We start from the raw sequence: 8602 nt of genomic DNA, 5'->3' as shown, positions 1-8602 counted from the left end.
TGCTTTACTATGGTGTGTTAGTTTCTGCTTTATAACAAAGTGAATCAGTTATACATATACATATGTCCCCACATCTCTTCCCTCTTGCATCTCCAGATAAACTTTAGAACCATCTTATCAATTAAAAAAGACTTCATTGTGATTTTTTCAAGACCGTGAGACATAGATGGCCAACCAGAGTTCCTAAGGTTCAGTGTATGTAACTGTTGCCACCGCTTAAGCCTGCCAAAGCAGTGGTACGGCTGCTGCCCTTGTATTTGCTACCTCTAGAAACATTCTTGCCAGTAGTGGCAGCAGCGGGACTCAATTACCCTCTTTTCGCACTCCCTCCAGAAGCTCCAGATGGCGTCTTCCGTGGGCAACGTGGCCGACAGCACAGACCCAACGAAACGTATGCTTTCCTTCCAAGGGTTAGCAGAGTTGACACATCGAGCCTATCAGGCGGGAGATTTTGAGGCAGCTGAGAGACACTGCATGCAGCTCTGGAGACAAGAGCCAGACAATACTGGTGTACTTTTATTACTTTCATCTATACACTTCCGGTGTCGAAGGCTGGACGGATCTGCCCACTTTAGTACTCTGGCAATTAAAAAGAACCCTCTTCTGGCAGAAGCCTATTCGAATTTGGGGAATGTGTACAAGGAAAGCGGGCAGTTGCAGGAAGCAATCGAGCATTACCGGCATGCGTTGCGTCTCAAACCAGATTTCATCGATGGTTATATTAACCTGGCAGCCGCTTTGGTAGCAGCAGGCGACATGGAAGGGGCAGTACAAGCTTACGCCTCCGCTCTTCAGTACAATCCTGATCTGTACTGTGTTTGCAGTGACCTGGGGAACCTGCTCAAAGCCCTGGGTCGCTTGGAAGAAGCCAAGGCATGTTATTTGAAAGCAATTGAGACGCAACCGAACTTTGCAGTAGCTTGGAGTAACCTTGGCTGTGTTTTCAATGCACAAGGGGAGATTTGGCTTGCAATTCATCACTTTGAAAAGGCTGTCACCCATGACCCCAATTTTCTGGATGCTTATATCAATTTAGGAAATGTCTTCAAAGAGGCACGGAGTTGTGAACGAGCTGTGGCAGCTTACCTTCGTGCCCTAAGCTTGAGTCCAAATCATGCAGTGGTACATGGCAGCCTGGCTTGTGTATACTATGAGCAAGGCCTGATAGATCTGGCAATAGACACCTACAGGCGAGCTATTGAATTGCAACCACACTTCCCGGACGCTTACTGTAACCTAGCCAACGCTCTCAAAGAGAAGGGCAGTGTTGCCGAAGCAGAAGATTGTTATAATACAGCTCTGTGGCTGTGTCCCACCCATGCAGACTCTCTGAATAACCTAGCCAATATCAAGCGAGAACAGGGAAACATTGAAGAGGCAGTTCGCTTGTATTGTAAAGCATTAGAAGTCTTCCCAGAGTTTGCTGCTGCCCATTCAAATTTAGCAAGTGTATTGCAGCAGCAGGGAAAAGTGCAGGAAGCTCTGATGCATTATAAGCAGGCTATTCGAATCAGTCCTACCTTTGCTGAGGCCTACTGTAATATGGGAAACACTCTAACGGGGATGCAGGATGTTCAGGGAGCCTTGCAGTGTTATACTCGTGCCATTCAGATTGACCCTGCATTTGCGGAAGCCCACAGCAATCTGGCTTCCATTCACAAGGATTCAGGGAATATTCCAGAAGCAATTGCTTCTTATCGCACTGCTCTGAAGCTTCAACCTGATTTTCCTGACGCTTATTGTAATCTGGCTCATTGCCTGCAGACTGTCTGTGACTGGACAGATTATGATGAGCGCATGAAGAGGTTGGTCAGCGTTGTGGCTTACCAGTTAGAGAAGAACAGGTTGCCTTCTGTGCAGCCTCATCACAGCATGTTATATCCTCTTCCTCACGGCGTCAGGAAGGCTATTGCCGAGAGGCATGGGCACCTCTGCCTGGATAACATCAATGTCCTTCACAAACCACCATATGAACATCCAAAGGACTTGAAGCTCAGTGATGGTCGACTGCGTGTAGGATACGTGAGTTCTGACTTTGGGAACCATCCTACTTCTCATCTTATGCAGTCTATTCCAGGCATGCACAATCGTGATAAATTTGAGGTATTCTGTTATGCCCTGAGCCCAGATGATGGCACAAACTTCCGAGCGAAGGTGATGGCAGAAGCCGATCATTTTGTTGATCTTTCTCAGATTCCATGCGATGGAAAAGCAGCTGATCGCATCCATCAAGATGGTATACACATCCTCGTAAATATGAATGGTTATACCAGGGGTGCTCGAAATGAACTCTTTGCTCTCAGGCCAGCTCCTATTCAGGCAATGTGGCTGGGGTACCCTGGGACTAGTGGCGCGCTTTTCATGGATTATATCATCACTGATCAGGAAACTTCACCTGCTGAAGTTGCTGAGCAGTATTCTGAGAAACTGGCTTATATGCCCCATACTTTCTTTATTGGTGATCATGCTAATATGTTCCCTCACCTGAAGGAAAAAGCAGTCATCGATTTTAAGTCCAATGGGCACATTTATGACAATCGAATTGTGCTGAATGGCATCGACCTCAAAGCATTTCTTGATAGTCTACCAGATGTGAAAATTGTCAAGATGAAATGTCCTGATGGGGGAAACAACACAGACAGCAGTAATATAGCTCTCAATATGCCTGTCATTCCTATGAATACGATTGCAGAAGCAGTTATTGAAATGATTAACAGAGGACAAATTCAGATAACAATTAATGGATTCAGTATTAGCAATGGACTGGCAACTACCCAGATCAACAATAAGGCTGCCACTGGAGAGGAGGTTCCCCGTACCATTGTTGTAACCACACGTTCTCAGTATGGGTTACCGGAAGATGCTATTGTGTACTGTAACTTTAATCAGTTATATAAAATTGACCCATCTACTTTGCAGATGTGGGCAAATATTCTGAAGCGTGTTCCCAATAGCATACTGTGGCTGTTGCGTTTCCCAGCAGTAGGAGAACCTAATATTCAACAGTATGCGCAAAATATGGGCCTTCCCCAGAACCGTATCATTTTTTCACCTGTTGCTCCTAAAGAGGAACATGTTCGGAGAGGCCAGCTGGCTGATGTCTGCTTGGACACTCCACTCTGTAATGGACACACCACAGGGATGGATGTCCTTTGGTCGGGGACACCCATGGTGACTATGCCAGGAGAGACTCTTGCTTCCCGAGTTGCAGCTTCCCAGCTCACCTGTTTAGGCTGTCTTGAGCTTATTGCTAAAAATAGACAAGAGTATGAAGACATAGCTGTGAAACTGGGAACTGATCTAGAATACCTGAAGAGAATTCGTGGCAAAGTCTGGAAGCAGAGAATATCTAGCCCTCTGTTCAACACCAAACAATACACACTGGAACTAGAGCGCCTCTATCTACAGATGTGGGAGCATTATGCAGCTGGCAACAAACCTGATCACATGATGAAGCCTGTTGACGTCACTGAGTCGGCCTAAATAATGACTGTGTGCGCAGGAGAATTACCCCTGTACCTGAGCCTCAACCTTCTGGGGGAAAGGGAACTAGATACGTTACTTTGTACTTACCTTTGTAGCAATATCATGTTGCAGATGGGTGACAGACAGTGATAACAGATAGCACAGCCAGACTTGCTTCCTGCATGATCATGACAGGGAGAGACACAAGAGATGGGAGACTGCTGTTCCACAAGGAGTCTCCGTAGAATTTTGCGGCAGCCAGGTGTTGCCTAAGTCTGGAAGGTCTGATCTCCCTTGGTCTTCCATGGGATGGGTGGTTAGTGTGGAGGGGAGATAGAGATTGCCCAGTCTTCTGAATTAAGTTTTTCTTTATATTTGGGGTATTGGAGCTATTAAAAATGTTTGGTTTCAGGTTTTATTCATGTGACGTGTATATGATTCTTTTGAGATAAGGTTTTAAGCTAAAATATTCCTTGTTTTAGTTTCTGAACTCTACAGACAAATGGGGACTTTGCTGGTGTAGTCTTTTTATAGGTTTTATAAACCACTTGAGCCTATATCAGTCATTTTAGTGTCTGACATGTTTGGAACTATCAGTGCTTTGTTGGTTTATGGCTTAAATTCTTTTTCTGGTCCGTTTCCTTCTTCCCTTCCCCCCACTTTAAACATTTTCCTGTAACTTGGGTAACAAAAAACCAAGACTGATTCAAAGCCTCCCAGAGTGTTTCTCTTAAACGCATCATTTGGTGCCCAATTAAGATTCTTAGGAGTGATTATTAATTATGAAGGGCACAGTTGTGGTACTGTCACTGATGATAATAGTAATGGATTTTTGGCCTAGAGTTTTGACCTACTTCACCAGTGTTTTACCGTTGACTGCCCCTCTATGCTGCTTCCAAAAGTGATAGTGTGTGATAAGATTTTTACTTTCACTTATAAAGTTTGTTTTCTTTTTTAAGTGAGTCCTGTTCTTCCTTTTTCTTTCACCAGAAATGAAATCCCAGGTAAGTACAAGTACTCAAACATTTGATCAGTAAGTCACAGTTATCTCCAGTACATTAAATAACTTTCATCAAAAAACATGTTATAGGTAAAAAGCTCTGGAGGACCTGCTATGTATATGATTATTATGTTTCAGACCTTCTAGGGTGTTATATATAATAACTTGTCTTCTGGACGTGGTCTTGAAGTCTTTATGGATTCAGCCTCAGTAGTAGCGAACTGCACTGCTACTTGGTTTGGAGTATAAATTAGACTTTAGCCCTCCTGGAGGTTGAGTTTTTGGTATTAAAAACCATAGGAATGAAAAAAAAAACCATAGGAATGAAATTATTGTATTTCAACAAAGGATTGAGGGCTTGAGGCTTAAAGAAGCCAACATATGAATATATGTTTTTATCTTGCTGTACTGCACATATGCTGTCTAGTAACAGATATTTTGTCTGCTAGTAGTGTTCTAGATTCTGTCTTTCCAAAGTGCTGAGGCAGTGCATCTATTCTGTAGTTGCAGCTGATGCCTGAATGTATCCTAGCTGACAAATGATTGATTAATAAGAAATTGAATTTCGGAAAGATTTGTACTGTTAACCAAAATCTGAACAAGGAGTCTCAAATGTAATTCTTAGCCAGAATTACATGTTAATGAACGATTTAACAGTGTAAATCAAGGAACATCAGTGTAGGGATTTCTTTTAATTTATTTTTTACCTGCTTGAAAGAATCAGTTAAAGGTTGCCAGCTTGGTTGCAGATGAACGGACGTTTGAAGTTCACCAAACTACTTCATGTGGAATAGGAGAATAGACTTCCAGCGCCCTCAAGGCTGTGACCTTGCAGCCATTTTACATAGCACAGCATCCCCCTAGAGGGATGAACCTTTCCCTGCCCGAAAAGTAGCCGCTCTGGTTGAAGCTTTGCTTATTGTAACAGGCTTTTGTTTCCAGGTAACATGTCTGTGGAAGGCTTAATTCTGAATAGAGATATAGATATTACTGGAAACTAATTGTTTTTTCTATTATACTCTGCTTTATCAAAAAAGTAAAACATTTACATTGTGCTACAGAAATTCAGATGTTGTCTTGCAATCTTTAAACAATAAATGAATGATTTGCCCTTAAAAACAAAAAACAAAAAACAAAAAAACTTCATTGTGATTTTGTTTGGGATTATTTTAATCCTGTAAATTAAATGGGAAAGAAGTTAAATCTTTATTATATTGCCTTTTAGCCAGAAACTTGATAGATAGATAGATAAATCCATTTATCTTCAAATCTCATTTTTAACTCTAATAAAAGTGTAACCATTTTCTTCAAATAATATGTTAATATATTTTGTGAAGGTCGTTTCCAAACATTTTATATTTACATTCTTCTTTCTGATGTTTCTTAGATATTCTTTGGTACTCTTTCTCTGACTTTTTTTGGTATAATAGTAATATATGTTTCTGGCAGAAAAAAATGAGAAGAAATCAAGAGAAAACAACCTAAATATAATTCTAATAGTCAACACCCAGATTCCAATACAGTTAACTTTTTGGTGTACTCACTAAATGCTTTTTATATTCTTATGTATGTGTATTTTTATATTTCTTATGTAAATGAGATATCATACTGTTCTGTAACTTCTTTCATCTACTATACAAGGAACATCTCATGTCAGTGTATGCACTTCATTGCTGGATGCTATTCTGTTATACAGATGTACCTTAATTTATTTAACCAGACCTTTACTGGGGACCTTTGTTGTTGTTTCTAACTTTCCAGCATGAAATCATTCTGTGATAAAGCTCTTTTTACCTCCTCAATTCCAAAGAGCCTTGACATTTTATTAAGTATCGGATATATACAAAAGAATATTTATAAAATAAATGTTTAAGGATAAAAAAAGTAACAATGACATGATCACTTGTGCACCTACTGTCCCATTTAAGACATAGAACATTTAAGCCCCTATGTATCCCTCTCCAATCCCATCCTTCCTAATCATTCTATATATATATATATGTGTGTGTGTGTGTGTGTGTGTGTGTGTGTGTATGTATATATACATATATATGTATGTATATATGATTTTTGCATGCTTTTGAACTTCATATAATTGGAATTTACCATATGGGTCTTTCTGGGACATACTTTTTCCACTTAATAACATGTTCCTGAGATGCATCCATGTTGTTGCAAATAACTACAGTTTATTCATGTTTATTTCTGTATAGTATTCAATTATATGAATATATCAGAATTTTACTCCATTCTACTGTTGATGAATATCTTGGTTGTTTCTAGTTTTTGCTCTTACAGATATGCTACTATGAACATCTTGTACCTACCGCCCACTACATGTGTACAAGAGTTTCTCTAGGCCAAACATCAGAGAGTAGAATTGCTGAGTCAAAAGGCATGCATACCTTCAACCTAATAGATAATGCAAATTATCTTCCAAAATGGTTGAAATAAATTGACTCTCCCACAAACACTGTATAAGAATTCAGTGGTTCCACATCTCTAATTCTTGGTATTCCACATTGAAAAATTTCTGTCAAGCTGATGAGATTGAAATAATATGCCACTGTGGTTTTAATTTGCATTTCCCTGATTACAAATGAAGTTGAACATATTTTCATATGTTATTTTACCATTTGTGTTCTCTCTTCAGTGATATGCCCAGTCAAATCTTTTTCCCCTTTAAAATAAATTAGGTTGTAGTTTTCTGAATGGCTTATAGTTTTTATATGGTCTGGATACTAACCCTTTGTCATATGGGTATAGCAAATACCCTCTCCCAGTGTGTGACTCACCTTTTCACTTCTGTTATGGTATATCTTGATGAACAGAAGTTCTTCATTTTAATGTAATTGACTTTAATAGTAATTTACTTTACTCCCTGTGCTTTTCTGTCTCGCTTCAGAGATTCTTCTCATCCGTTAATTGAAAAGGGCATTTTCTTTTATTACTTTCAAAAAGTTTAAAAACTCTACCTAATTTTGAGTCTTTTAGACACCTAGAACTGATTTTTGGCATGTGGTGTGAGGTAGGGGTTCAGATACCTTCTTTTCTATATGAATACCCAGTTGTCTCAGGATCAGTTATTTATAGCTCATACTTTCTCAACTGATTTTCAGTGTCCGTTCTGATACACTTGAGAATCAACTTGCCAAGTTCCACTATCCATTCCTCAATGCCCACCAGTCAAAATAAATACTTTGTTGGGATTTTAAATGTAATAAAAGAAATCTATGGATCAATTGGAAAAGCAATGACAACTTTATAATATTGAATTTTCCTACCCATAAACATAGTATCTCTTTCCATTTATTTAAATTTCCTTTGATTTCTCTCAGTCATTTTATGATTTTCTGTATATAGGTCTTACTCATATTTTGTTAAATCTCTTCCTAGGTAATTCATATTTTTGATACTACTGTAAATGGCATCTGTCTTTTTATTACACGTTCTAATTTTTTGTTGCTGGTATATAGAAATGCATTTTTAAAATATTGACCTTATAAGTATCAATTTTACTAAAAAAAATCTTAATTCTGTTTTTATGTATAGGAAAATTTTTAAAGTGGGGAGAAGGGAAGAAGGAAACGGACCAGAAAAAGAATTTAAGCCATAAACCAACAAAGCACTGATAGTTCCAAACATGTCAGACACTAAAATGACTGATATAGGCTCAAGTGGTTTATAAAACCTATAAAAAGACTACACCAGCAAAGTCCCCTTCTTTAATATGTATTTTTATGTATATGTAAAAATCTTATCTCCTGCAGATGACTCCCTAATTTCTGCTCTCTAATCATTATAAACTGTATATAAATTTTATACTATCTGATATTTCCAACACCTGATTGACTTTTTGTGGGTGATGTGAGTTGCTTGTTATTTTGTTGGGTCTCGCTCATGATGCTTTTCTTTTCTAATTGTCAATTCATATTTCTATGGGAATTCTTTGAAGCCTAGATAGAAGGGAGTTCATTTAAAAAGGATCTGCATGTGTTTCTGCCAGATGCTCATGGGTACTACTGAAGGAGGGCCACTTTAAACTAAATTCTCAGCTTGAAGGTTTTCCAGACCACCCAGGTAGTGCAACTCTGGCAACAAAACTCACACGTGAGGGCTAGCTTGTACTTAGAAACT

At 39.0% G+C, this 8602-nt stretch overlaps 2 pseudogenes; both read left to right on the top strand.

The window, feature by feature from the left end:
• Positions 1-342: 342 nt before the first annotated feature.
• LOC137758971 (UDP-N-acetylglucosamine--peptide N-acetylglucosaminyltransferase 110 kDa subunit pseudogene) lies at positions 343-1486 on the top strand (annotated as a pseudogene).
• On the top strand, positions 1486-3483 carry LOC137759158 (UDP-N-acetylglucosamine--peptide N-acetylglucosaminyltransferase 110 kDa subunit pseudogene; annotated as a pseudogene).
• Positions 3484-8602: the final 5119 nt, after the last annotated feature.

The sequence above is a fragment of the Eschrichtius robustus genome, chromosome 2, assembly GCF_028021215.1.
Source record: "Eschrichtius robustus isolate mEscRob2 chromosome 2, mEscRob2.pri, whole genome shotgun sequence".
Taxonomy (NCBI): Eukaryota; Metazoa; Chordata; class Mammalia; order Artiodactyla; family Eschrichtiidae; genus Eschrichtius; species Eschrichtius robustus.
This window is presented reverse-complemented; position numbering and strand designations above follow the sequence as displayed.